Source organism: Mercurialis annua, linkage group LG2, assembly GCF_937616625.2.
Source record: "Mercurialis annua linkage group LG2, ddMerAnnu1.2, whole genome shotgun sequence".
Taxonomy (NCBI): Eukaryota; Viridiplantae; Streptophyta; class Magnoliopsida; order Malpighiales; family Euphorbiaceae; genus Mercurialis; species Mercurialis annua.
This window is the reverse complement of record NC_065571.1, coordinates 28,746,430-28,759,320: the sequence shown is the minus strand read 5'-3', so window position 1 is coordinate 28,759,320 and position 12,891 is coordinate 28,746,430. Positions and strand designations below refer to the sequence as shown.

At 36.3% G+C, this 12,891-nt stretch overlaps 1 long non-coding RNA gene across 1 annotated transcript; it reads left to right on the top strand.

The window, feature by feature from the left end:
- Positions 1-5,112: 5,112 nt before the first annotated feature.
- LOC130015150 (uncharacterized) lies at positions 5,113-7,148 on the top strand. The gene is made up of 2 exons (XR_008790141.1): positions 5,113-5,271; positions 6,755-7,148. It is a non-coding gene; the product is annotated as an uncharacterized LOC130015150 (long non-coding RNA).
- The last annotated feature ends 5,743 nt before the right edge of the window (positions 7,149-12,891 follow it).

Genomic DNA, 12,891 nt, shown 5'->3' with positions numbered 1-12,891 from the left:
TCGCGACCGGCGCTAGGGTATGGGTAATGTAGTACCAAAACCCGTAGCTAGCCTTTCACTTAACATATAAACACATAAACCTGCAGAAAACCAATGCTTGGGGGCAACCGAGACTTCAGCCTAAATCTAGCAGTTATAATATTCAACAATTAATATAACATGCTTAGCCAATTCCGAGTCTAATATAGATTTATCATAAATTAATGTAAATAATATAACATGCCAAAGCAATATAACCAGTCGAACCAATCCGACAAAATATATAATAATAATAAAGACGTCTAGTTACTACTGCGGTCTAAGAATAAAACAGTTTCACAGTTCTACTAAAATAAATGGAACATCCGAGGAAAAGTAAATGCGGAGATCACCAGACTCTCTCAGATCATAACCCTGGGGAAAATTGGGAAAAACAACGGGGTCAGATATACTGAGATGAGTTCATACCACTATCTACATTTATTAAGTGGAAAACCTTTAAAACCGTTTAAAATGTTTAAATACGATATTACGGATAATAGTTGGAACCCTAATCCACAATTCTAAATAATAAACATAATCCAACAGGTCTGGTCCCGAGAGCTGAGCTACACCGAGTTACCACGGACCACACTTATACCAGAGTCCCGAGAGCTGAGCTACACCGAGTTACTCTACTTGGTCCCGAGAGCTATGCTCACACCGAGTTACCACATTACCATAATTACCTTTCCCAGATCATTACCGGTGCGCACGCAGTCCTAATGATGCCCATTAGGTAGCATGTTCCGACTAGAAGCCATAATATAAAACAGTTCGAAATATACGTACAGTATATATGTTTAATATTAAAATAACAATTTACTTAATAAAGCGGTAAATAGTAAGTACAAACTCACTGCTTGCTAATCCACATGAATACCGGCAAGCAACTAATCCTGGTTCGCCTCCGGAGCACGAACAATAGACGAGTCTAGACAAATAAAATAATTATTAAAAACAGACCCTAACTCTAGAGAGTACTAGACACCACATAGGACTAGCACAAATACATGTCGGAATAAACAATCCAAAGCACACACAAATAATACCCATTAGGTAATAAAGCCCAATTAATATAAGTCTATTGAGTTCTCGCTTAAAATCCAATTTAATAAATATTATTTAATAACTTTAAATAATAAATAATTTCCAAATAGTGGGTTAGTCGAGTTACCAAAAACTACCAAGTTAACCTCACTTGTCAGGTGACCCAAGCCTAACCCGACTCAAAACGTTTATCAAATATAAACCCGAGTTTATCTTAATAAAATAAATTAACAAAATAATAATCCATTTTAAAAACGGAACTCAATAACTTCAATTTCAAGTAACCCGAGTTACAACAAAAACTTAACCATTTTAAGTTTAAAAAAACGTTCGAGGGTTAAATTGTAATTTATCCAAATTGGCAGGCCATATAATATTTTAATAATTCATAATTACCCAAGTAATTATAAATTTTTGATTAAAATTTTAATTATCGTTAACCGATTAATATTATAAAAATAATTGAATATAATAGATAAAACTAACATTATTTTTAGATTTAAAATAATGTTGTCAAATTGTCAAATCATAAATCGAAACTACATTCGAAAGTTAAAATCAAAATCAAATAACATGAGATATAAGTGATTAATTAAAATTTAACCTAAGGAATTAATTGGTTTAAAACAAAACAATCTAGGGACCACATTTGTCATTTAACCAACACTTACATTCAAAACAAACAAACAAACAAAAAAAACAGAAATGATAAACCCGATGATATAAGGAAATGATTTGTACGTTTTTCATGATTAGTTACATACTTTGAATGGCAACCTTTAATATAAAAAAAATAAAGTAAACAATTACTTTAGCTTATAAAACATAGACTTGAGGATTGAAATTATATATAAAATAAAAGATATCACTGCTCTGTATCAAACCACTCTATTACAAATAACAAATTCCACTAATCAATTAAATGATTTCGATTGGCTAAAACTTTTAACTTTGAACAACATCTATTTTCAAAACTCCATAACAAGAACAATTAACCTTTTTATTCTAACTGTTTAATCTATCGATATACACCAAAATTAAATACATAAAATCTAACAAGAATAATACCTTAAGAGTAAAACTGATATTCCGATGAAACCTTGTCTTATTAAATTTCAATCTCTAGAACGGCAAACTTTAGTTTGTTTGTAACCTAACTTAGCTTCCTTTAAATAGGCTTAGTTTAAAATTAGGGTCTTCATTTAAAATAGATGAAATACCAACTTTAGCCCTTATCTTGTTATTATCCTAATTTCACTTAATTTTATTATTATTAATATTATTATTATTATTATCTTACTTTATTTTATTATATTACTATTTTCTGAGTATTGCACAACAATACTAAAAGAAAATTATAAGGCCCACAAGTGACGACGGACCAAACCCCTAGTTTATTTAACAAGTAAAATGAGACAACCGAAGCACAAAAATAAATTGGAAAATACGGGATATTACATTCTCCCCAACTAATTAAAAATTCGTCCTCGAATTTAACACGATAAGAAAATTCACACCAGAACAACACGTAACACAAGTAAAAATCACAATAGTCACAGAAACCAAGATATCGTACCTCACGGAAATAGAAAAGGATAGCGATTCCGTATATCCGACTCGGTCTCCCAAGTACACTCCTCTACAGAATGATTGCGCCAGAGAACTTTGACCATCGGAATCTCCTTGTTCCGCAATTTACGCACTTGCGTATCAACAATCTCAACTGGCTGCTCCTCATAGGACAGCTCCTGGTCAATTTCAACACTCTGAGGCACAATCACGTGCGAAGGATCAAAAATGCACTTCCTCAACATAGAAACATGAAACGCAGGATGTACTAACGACATGTCTGGCGGCAGAACCAGACGATAAGCCACAACTCCAATCCTCTCTGAAATCTCATAAGGACCAATATACCTCGGTGCCAATTTCCCCTTGACACCAAAACGAACCACGCCCTTCATAGGCGAAACCCGAAGAAACACGAAATCACCAACATGAAACTCAATGTCTTTCCTCTTCGGATCAGCATAACTCTTATGCCGACTAAAAGCAGTCTCTAACCTCCGTTTGATCAACGGTACCTTCTCTGAGGTAATCTGAATAATCTCCGCTCCCGAGAGTTTACGCTCTCCGACCTCCTCCCAACAGATAGGAGATCTACACTTGCGCCCGTACAAAGCCTCATACGGCGCCATCTCGATACTCGCGTGGTAACTGTTGTTATAAGAAAACTCAATCAACGGCAAATGAGTATCCCAGCTACCCCGAAAATCAAGAACACACATCCTGAGCATATCCTCCAACGTCTGAATAGTCCTCTCAGACTGACCGTCAGTCTGAGGATGGAAAGCTGTACTGAAATCCAACCGAGAACCCAAGGATTCCTGTAACGCTTTCCAGAACCTCGAAGTAAACACAGAACCTCTGTCTGAAACAATAGAAACTGGTACACCATGCAAACTGACAATCCTGTCGATGTACAACTGAGCCAACCTCGAAGCAGTATACGAAACCTTAATCGGAAGGAAATGAGCTGACTTGGTCATACGGTCAACTATCACCCAGATGGAATCGTACCCCTGTCGAGTACGTGGTAAACCAACCACAAAATCCATAGCAATCCGCTCCCACTTCCACTCTGGAATAGGTAGTGGCTGCAGATAGCCAAAAGGTCTCTGATGCTCCAGCTTCACCTGCTGGCAAGTCAGACACTTAGAAACATACTCAGCGACATCCTTCTTCATCCCGCTCCACCAGTAGGTACCCTTAAGATCATGGTACATCTTAGTAGAACCCGGATGAACACTATAAGCAGACTTGTGCGCTTCTTCCAGAATTTGGTCCCTCGAACCATCTGAGTCCGGAACACACAATCTCGAACCATGTCTCAGAACACCATCCACAAAAGTAAACTCAGAATTTCCATCCTGCTGAACCTCCTCAATAATCCGTTTCAACTGTGGATCCTCAGCTTGTAAAGCTTTGATCCGATCAATCAAAACGGGTCGCACTTGCAACTGTCCTAACAAACAACCAGCCTGAGAAATCTGAAAACCATAGCCCGAAGCTATCAAACTGTGCCACTCTCTAACCATGGGTCTACGCCCAACCTGTGAAATATGAGCCAAACTGCCCGAAGACTTGCGACTCAACGCATCGGCTACCACATTAGCCTTACCAGGATGGTACTGAATAGTACAGTCGTAGTCTTTCAGTAACTCTAGCCACCTCCTCTGTCTCAAGTTCAATTCTCTCTGATCAAAGATATACTTCAAACTCTTATGATCAGTGAAAATCTCACAAGTAGCACCATACAAATAATGCCTCCAAATCTTCAGAGCAAAGACCACAGCTGCCAACTCTAAATCATGAGTAGGGTAATTCATGTAATACCCCGTACGTCTGGCGTTGCAAAAGTAGGCTACGTGCCCGATTCAAAATAAGTAAAGCGGCCAGAAAGAAAATAAACAGAAGAATTAAATAAGGACAGACGCGAGTAGGTCGATATTGATATTTTAACAAGAAAATTTTAATATCAATAATTACATAAAGGAAATGGAATTAGACTTAAAAAGGAAAATATGGAAAAGTGGATAAAGTGCACTTAGGCTCGAAAAATTGGAAAATAAGGATTTAATTCCCGAAAAATGGAAATTTAAGAGATTATTGACGGGAATTAGTACTTATAAAAATAATATCGAATAATTGGATATCGACACTTGTTAAAGCAAAATTTGAAAGGAAAAAGTGAGAAAAGGTGCATTTTAGCTCAAATTGGAATTTGAGCGTTTTTAGCCGAAAATTTCTAAATTATATTATTGGAATAAAATAATGACATATCGAGGTGGTATTATTTATTTGAACATAAATAATACACAATTTATCGAGGTCAAAAGATTAAGTGATTAATGGACTAAATTGGACAAATTAAAAGTTATAAAGTGGAAGTTAAGGAGGTGGCAAAGTGAGGGATTAAAATGGAACTTTCTACCTTAAATATATCTAGAATTTGTGTTGATTTTTCAAATCAGCAAACACATTTTCTCAGCTCAAGATAATGGGTCATCTTCTTCCTTAGAAACCTAAGGCATGGAAATTTTCAATCCTCCATAACTTCTTCATTTTTAATCGGTTTTGCGTGATTCTCGTGGCTAAGGAAAGAGGAGGAGGAGAGCTTTCAATCTATTCCACAAAATCAAGGTAAGGATCAGTAATTTGGTTATGGTTTAGCACGAAAATATTCTGTTTGTTGAGCTTGATGATGATGATGATGTGTCTAAGCTTGATAATCATGTTTTGATGGATAATTGATTGTTTAGAACTTAAATTAATGGGTAGTTTGAGTGAGTTGTGAGAGTTGTGAATTGTGGGGATGTTAGGGTGTGATGTATGTGGCTGGTCGGAGGCCGTGATGGCCGGAGTTGTTGGACCTACGGTCCAACAAATGCCACCGTGCCGTAGCACGGTGGAGCTGCTATTTGCAGCAGCCCTGGTGCGACGCACCAGGGCATAATCAGCCCCTCCCCCTACCAAAACAGGGGAGGGACATGTGAAGAATAAGGGGGCTGATGCCACCCTTCGTTTGTGTTTGAATGCGTTAAGTTTCACGTCAAAAAACGGAGCTACGGAGTTAGTAAACGAGTGTGACGTTTAAAGAGTTTTTGCACAAAAATGTTAGGGAAGTTGAGATAGATTTAAGTTGATGGTTATTGAATGAATTAAGGTTAAAATATATGGATTAATATTGAGTATATATCTGTTTTAATCGACCGAAACGTTAAAGAGATTACTTGAGAATTTGACGATGTTGCTGGATAGCAAGCGGTGAGTATATTTTACTCACTCTTATTATCGTATTAAAAACTATTTTACATATATATATTATCATTATTAAATGCATCGCATTAGTTGTTTGAGTTGAATTGTTTGATTTGGATTGTTGGTGTATGATTGAATTATATTCAACTTGTTTTTTTATGGATTGAACTACATTTTATTGGATTGACTTGTTTGATATACGAATTGTTATACTCTGCTTATGACTTGTCGATTATTTGCGAATGTGAGTTTGTATATGATCCGAAGAAACGGGCTACCTATTGGGCGTCAATAGGCCGTGTGATCACCGGAGTTTATGAAAGTCTAGATATTCGTACATAGATACGTTTGATATGAGCTCATTAAATGTTGATCAAATTTATAATTATGAAATGGAATATGTTTGGGTATCGGAAAGGAGGATTATAATTTTGGCAGATACGAGGTAACTCGGTCGAACTATCTCGGGACCCGTATCTGGTGGGTAACTCGGTCGAACTATCTCGGGACCCACAATTTGGGATTAAGTAGTGGCATGATGTAACTCGGTTGAACTATCTCGGGACTATGCCACGTGGTAGCGGGTAACTCGGTCGAACTATCTCGGGACCCGGCCACTCGGACGATATGATTCGAATATGAAACGGATTAGGAGAGGTTAAGGAGTTTAAGATTAAGGTTTCGATCGGATCAAATACTTGTCTTAAGTGAATTGTTTGCAATCGCTGTGATTGTATATGTTGGAATTCTTTGAAAATGTGATTGTATATATATATTTTAAAAAATGTTTTAAATGCGATGCTTATTTTGATAATATGGTAAGTAAAGTATAACTCACTCAGCTTAATAGCTGACCCCCAAATAGTGTGTTTTTCAGGTACCTAGATTCTAGACGTAGCTAGAAGTTCGTCTTTAACCGGAAGTTCCTTTGGCTATGTACAGTCCCGACTTCCGTAGATGCTGCAGTAGTATGATATCTGACCAGTGTCGTGGCCTATTACAGCAGTGAAATTTTATATGGTTTGTAGTTGATGTCTGTTGTGTACATGAGGCTGGCTACAATAGTTATCACGGAGGTAAATTCCCGTGATGTAATTTCGACATAGTGGTTTATGCCGGGCTAATTCGTTCATGATACAGAAACGTTAAGTCTGAGCACGTTGTATGGTTTTACCACTGTATATAAATGTATCTTTGTTTAAATGCTGCGTTTGTAAAGTCATTGTATGATTGTTTAATTGCGAAAAAGTTTTAGTGAATTTCAGGCTTGCTACGGGTTTCGGAACTACAATTCCCATTCCCTAGCGCCGGTCGCGGCCCTCAATTTTGGGTCGTGACAAAGGTGGTATCAGAGCAGTTGGTCCAGTTACCACTGCCAGTCTTTGAAAAGTGTCTGTTTGACCCTAAGTACCTAGGAACTACTGCAGCGTATAGTGTCTAGCCTTATTGACTATATGTGTTTGATTTTATTTGTTTGATGTTATTGGCTGTCTATTGCGAGTAGAACGCGTGTGTGTGAGATTGCTTAAGTGTTTAAGTGAATGTGATATGCTTAGATAGTTAGTCAAGTTTTAAGCTAGATAGTGCATATCATATATTAAATCATTGGATATTATGGAAAAGTGGTTTGGACAATATCTCATGATTAAGAATTGTCCTTGTTCAGCATATCTGGGCAAAATAGAGCTCAGCTACATGCTATATCAGAAGAGGAGGAAGCGCCTCCTATTTATTAAATGGATTTCATGTAGATATTGACAGACTATCGGAGATACGTCAGAATGACTGCATATCAGATATTCAAACTCGAAGTGGGACCATTGTCCCGGAGATGGAAGTTAGTGAGGAAAGTGAGGAAGACCCGTTCGAAGAGGAAGCATCAAGTGAACTGTTAGTAAATTAGGGGTTTAGGACCCGACTATGTTGAGCTTTACAACGATGCATCTAAGTATTTAGGAATGTTGTCCGCTAAGGCTCGTCAGACAGCCAGCGATCATGAGTGGAATGACGATTCCATTCCACCTTTCTTCTTTTGACGTGAGAAACCAACATTCCCTTTTCATAGGAGTACTATTCCTAGTATTTGGCATAACCCCGCAATTTTGCACAGAGGTAGAGGCAGTGCTAGACGCGCTAGAGGACGCGGATGTGGCATTGCGACCCGAGAAGGGTGAGTCCAGTGAGACGCCCTCAAGTATGAAATGCTTTCTATGCTTATGTGCCAAACATGTTTATGTGATTGAAATGTTTGTATTGTTTTATTTATTTTGTGATCGATTGATATGACATATATTGATATAATTGTGTATTGTTTGGATAATGCCTATAGAGATAGATTGAGAAACCCGCGCATATAGGCTTTATCCTAAACATAGTTGCTTATATGATAACTGAAACCAAGAATGCATAAAATACATAACATACATAATATATATAGCGTGAAACGTAATCCCCTAAATTACATTTCCATTACCATAAGGATGGTAAACGATATTAAAGAAACCATATTATGAAAGATTGACACGTGAGCCTAAGGGCTACATGAGATAAGAATATGATCGAGGTGGTAAAGTATAAAGATGGGTGAGTATCGAAGACGGGGAAACGAAATATTTGTTTAGCAATGCTAGAAGAGGATGGCATTGACTATAAAACATTTAGATGAGTGTTAAAGGATGACGAGAATTCCAATATCAAAATCATAATAAACCCCAATAAATTATAATGAAAAGCCATTAATGTCGCAAGGTGTGTAATCTGAAGGGACTTACGACTGCTTTCAAGGAAAGAAAGTCTTGTGATTTTAAATGGTGCAATTGTGCTCAGACCTTGCATATGAAACATTATGATCACGTTAGAAATGTATACAAAAATGATTTTCAAAAATATAGATCATGCATCATATTTGTGTAAACATCGAAAAGGACGTGATTTTATTCAGCAACTCTTTGGTGATGAGAGGTGTCATCACTCTGAGCTACAATTGTACCAATGTTTTCAAACGATTTAAAGTAAAAGAATTTGAGTCGAAAGAAGAGTTTGAAAGACTGGTGCACCAGCAATGTTTGAAATGTATTTGTTTTGTAAGAAACTCAGATGTAAAGCCCTGCGACAACAATAATAAAAGATTCTTGATAAACAAGAATGAACGTATGTGATAAAATACACCCCAATATAAGAATGAATCCCTAATGATATAAATATTATTGCAATTTATCGATGCGAGACGTGTAAGATATCAGTAAGGTACCTAAGATTGGTGCTTACCCAAGTGTGATACGGGGTGATAATACAACATCTAAAGCGAGAAGAGAAAGGGTATAGATCCGAGGAAGACACAGACCATGGAAAAGACCATATAAGGGTAAGAACGATTAAAAATATACGCGTACAATACTGAAATACTCGATGAGAATAAATGAGAAGAGGAGTAGACCGTAATAAGGTAGGCTAACTGAAAGGTGCCTAATGTAACAATTTAAGAGGTGGATTCGATATGGCCACAAGCGAAAGGAGCTAAGCGGATGAGTTTGACATAAGTCTGGGATCGACCGCACTGATGGGTCAGGTGACAGTAAGAGTCCAATATAAAGATATACGCGCAATCAAAGATGTAATACGTTGACAAATGCGAGCAGGGAGTAGGTTTACCTCCTATCGATAAACGATATTGGAGATATGGAAACAAGAAGTACAAGAAGATCAAAAAACAAAAAAAAAACGATAAGACAAAGACAATGACTTCAACGGACAATGATAAGGAAATCAATAGTCATATGTTTGTAAGAACCAAAACGTATCATGTACAACATGTATATTGGAATGAGATGGATAAAGTGATTGAGAAGTATTATAATAGGAATGATGAAATGATCGAGAAACATAATAAGGAAAGGATTACATCAAATAATGGTAAAGGTATTACCAGTTAGATATGGACGATTGAAGTTATAAGATCAAGAGATAAGAAGCACACCATGAAATATGGACGCGACACATGTTAAGGAATATATAGAGAGCATTCAACTTCATGAAATTCAACACCATAGGACCATGAAGTATTACATTGGTATAAATGGAAAGATTTCTTATATACCATCAGGCCTTGATAAGGATATCAAACGAATGATCGTATAAATCTAACTGTTGACTATATTAGTAAGTAAATGGTTAATTAGAATGTCGCATCAAAAACGTGAAAGGAGAAAATAAGCATAGACATGACAGAATACGGGAAAGACATGAGGAACGTTAAAAAAATGACATCAGACTCCGATAAACTCGGAAGTCTATGTGATGCGAAACAAAGGTAGAGACTATCAAGGATAGTACAACCTAACAAGAAAATTTTAGGGTTAAGATTAAGATTTGAGAAATGATCGAAAGGAGACCGATAGAATTATTATGGAATAATAATTCATCACAAATAGCGAAGAACATAAACGACTAAGGGACAAGGAAAGACATAGTTTGGGAATAAGAAATATATGTTTATAATGACATATCGAGAGATGGATTGAGATTAAGGAGGAGAACCAAAAGAACGACATTAATTGAGTATAAGATAATAAGTTACGCATTGTTTGGTTCAGAAAAACATGGTAACCCGAAAATCAAGGACTAAGATACGAGATACAATAAAGGATAAACCTTATACTTAGTATGAATAGTATAAATGCACGTTAAGTAGAGATGTTAAGAGGGAATTTTCAAAGCAAGGTAGATTGGAATTGGCAACGATATAACGCAATTCCATATTAGCTCATGAAGCTATCTTTCGGGCGAATTTCGGACCCCGAAAATCAGTGGTGTTTTTAATCGTAATCAATGGATATAAGTAAATGACATTGCATAGATAAAATTTGGATAATTTGATCATGACATTATTCAATTGGATTAGTTATTTTTCACTCTCAAAGACGAGCCGAAAACGTGAGTTAACCTAAGGGTAAAAGTATGGCCAGTAACCAACTTTGAGGACGATTTCAGACATTAAGGAAATGTCGAAATGAAATTTGATCTTAATGAAAGTTGTAGAGGAGGTATTAAAACATAAGATTATTGAATTTAATTCAGACTAAGACATTTTTAGACGCTTGGTTTATCAACTTGAGCAGCGGTTATAAGATCTGCAAGTGCAGTCTTAAAACTACCCCAAGGAGGCGATTTCAGCGCAAGTTTTCGACATCATCGAGCATTATTTTTGACTCGATGTTCAAACGAAAGTTGGAGATAGCGTTGCGGACTACAAGTTTATCAATTTTGTTTGACAAACAAGCTACTCGATATAAGTGATTTTAAGGGTCAAAGTTGACCAGAAGAGCAATTTTGGATATGTTTAAAATAACTTAAAATATTGAGTTATTCAAATAAATTGTTCTAAATTAATCAAATTAAGATTTTGATTAATAGATAAAGGTATTTAAAGGACATTTTAAGATAGTATCAAATATGATACGCTACAAATACGACTTGCAAGAAATTGCAGAAAAACGACGAATAAACGTTGAAAAATATCAGCGCTGAGAAATGAGAAGATACAAGGAATTGGCCGACGACAGAACGGAGATTAAAAGAACATTAAAGAGGATCCAATTATAGTGAAAGGACGTATAAGAAACAGCTACAAAAGGATGCAAAGGACGTGCAATAATCGGAGTGACAAGTTTACGCGCCATCGTTATAATGAAGTAAACGATGTAAGGAAATGGTAAGATGTTTACCCAGAAAAAGAAATATAAGAAAATTCGAGGACGAATTTTTATAAGGGGGGAAGAATGTAATACCCCGTACGTCTGGCGTTGCAAAAGTAGGCTACGTGCCCGATTCAAAATAAGTAAAGCGGCCAGAAAGAAAATAAACAGAAGAATTAAACAAGGACAGACGCGAGTAGGTCGATATTGATATTTTAACAAGAAAAGTTTAATATCAATAATTACATAAAGGAAATGGAATTAGACTTAAAAAGGAAAATATGGAAAAGTGGATAAAGTGCACTTAGGCTCGAAAAATTGGAAAATAAGGATTTAATTCCCGAAAAATGGAAATTTAAGAGATTATTGACGGGAATTAGTACTTATAAAAATAATATCGAATAATTGGATATCGATACTTGTTAAAGCAAAATTTGAAAGGAAAAAGTGAGAAAAGGTGCATTTTAGCTCAAATTGGAATTTGAGCGTTTTTAGCCGAAAATTTCTAAATTATATTATTGGAATAAAATAATGACATATCGAGGTGGTATTATTTATTTGAACATAAATAATACACAATTTATCGAGGTCAAAAGATTAAGTGATTAATGGACTAAATTGGACAAATTAAAAGTTATAAAGTGGAAGTTAAGGAGGTGGCAAAGTGAGGGATTAAAATGGAACTTTCTACCTTAAATATATCTAGAATTTGTGTTGATTTTTCAAATCAGCAAACACATTTTCTCAGCTCAAGATAATGGGTCATCTTCTTCCTTAGAAACCTAAGGCATGGAAATTTTCAATCCTCCATAACTTCTTCATTTTTAATCGGTTTTGCGTGATTCTCGTGGCTAAGGAAAGAGGAGGAGGAGAGCTTTCAATCTATTCCACAAAATCAAGGTAAGGATCAGTAATTTGGTTATGGTTTAGCACGAAAATATTCTGTTTGTTGAGCTTGATGATGATGATGATGTGTCTAAGCTTGATAATCATGTTTTGATGGATAATTGATTGTTTAGAACTTAAATTAATGGGTAGTTTGAGTGAGTTGTGAGAGTTGTGAATTGTGGGGATGTTAGGGTGTGATGTATGTGGCTGGTCGGAGGCCGTGATGGCCGGAGTTGTTGGACCTACGGTCCAACAAATGTCACCGTGCCGTAGCACGGTGGAGCTGCTATTTGCAGCAGCCCTGGTGCGACGCACCAGGGCATAATCAGCCCCTCCCCCTACCAAAACAGGGGAGGGACATGTGAAGAATAAGGGGGCTGATGCCACCCTTCGTTTGTGTTTGAATGCGTTAAGTTTCACG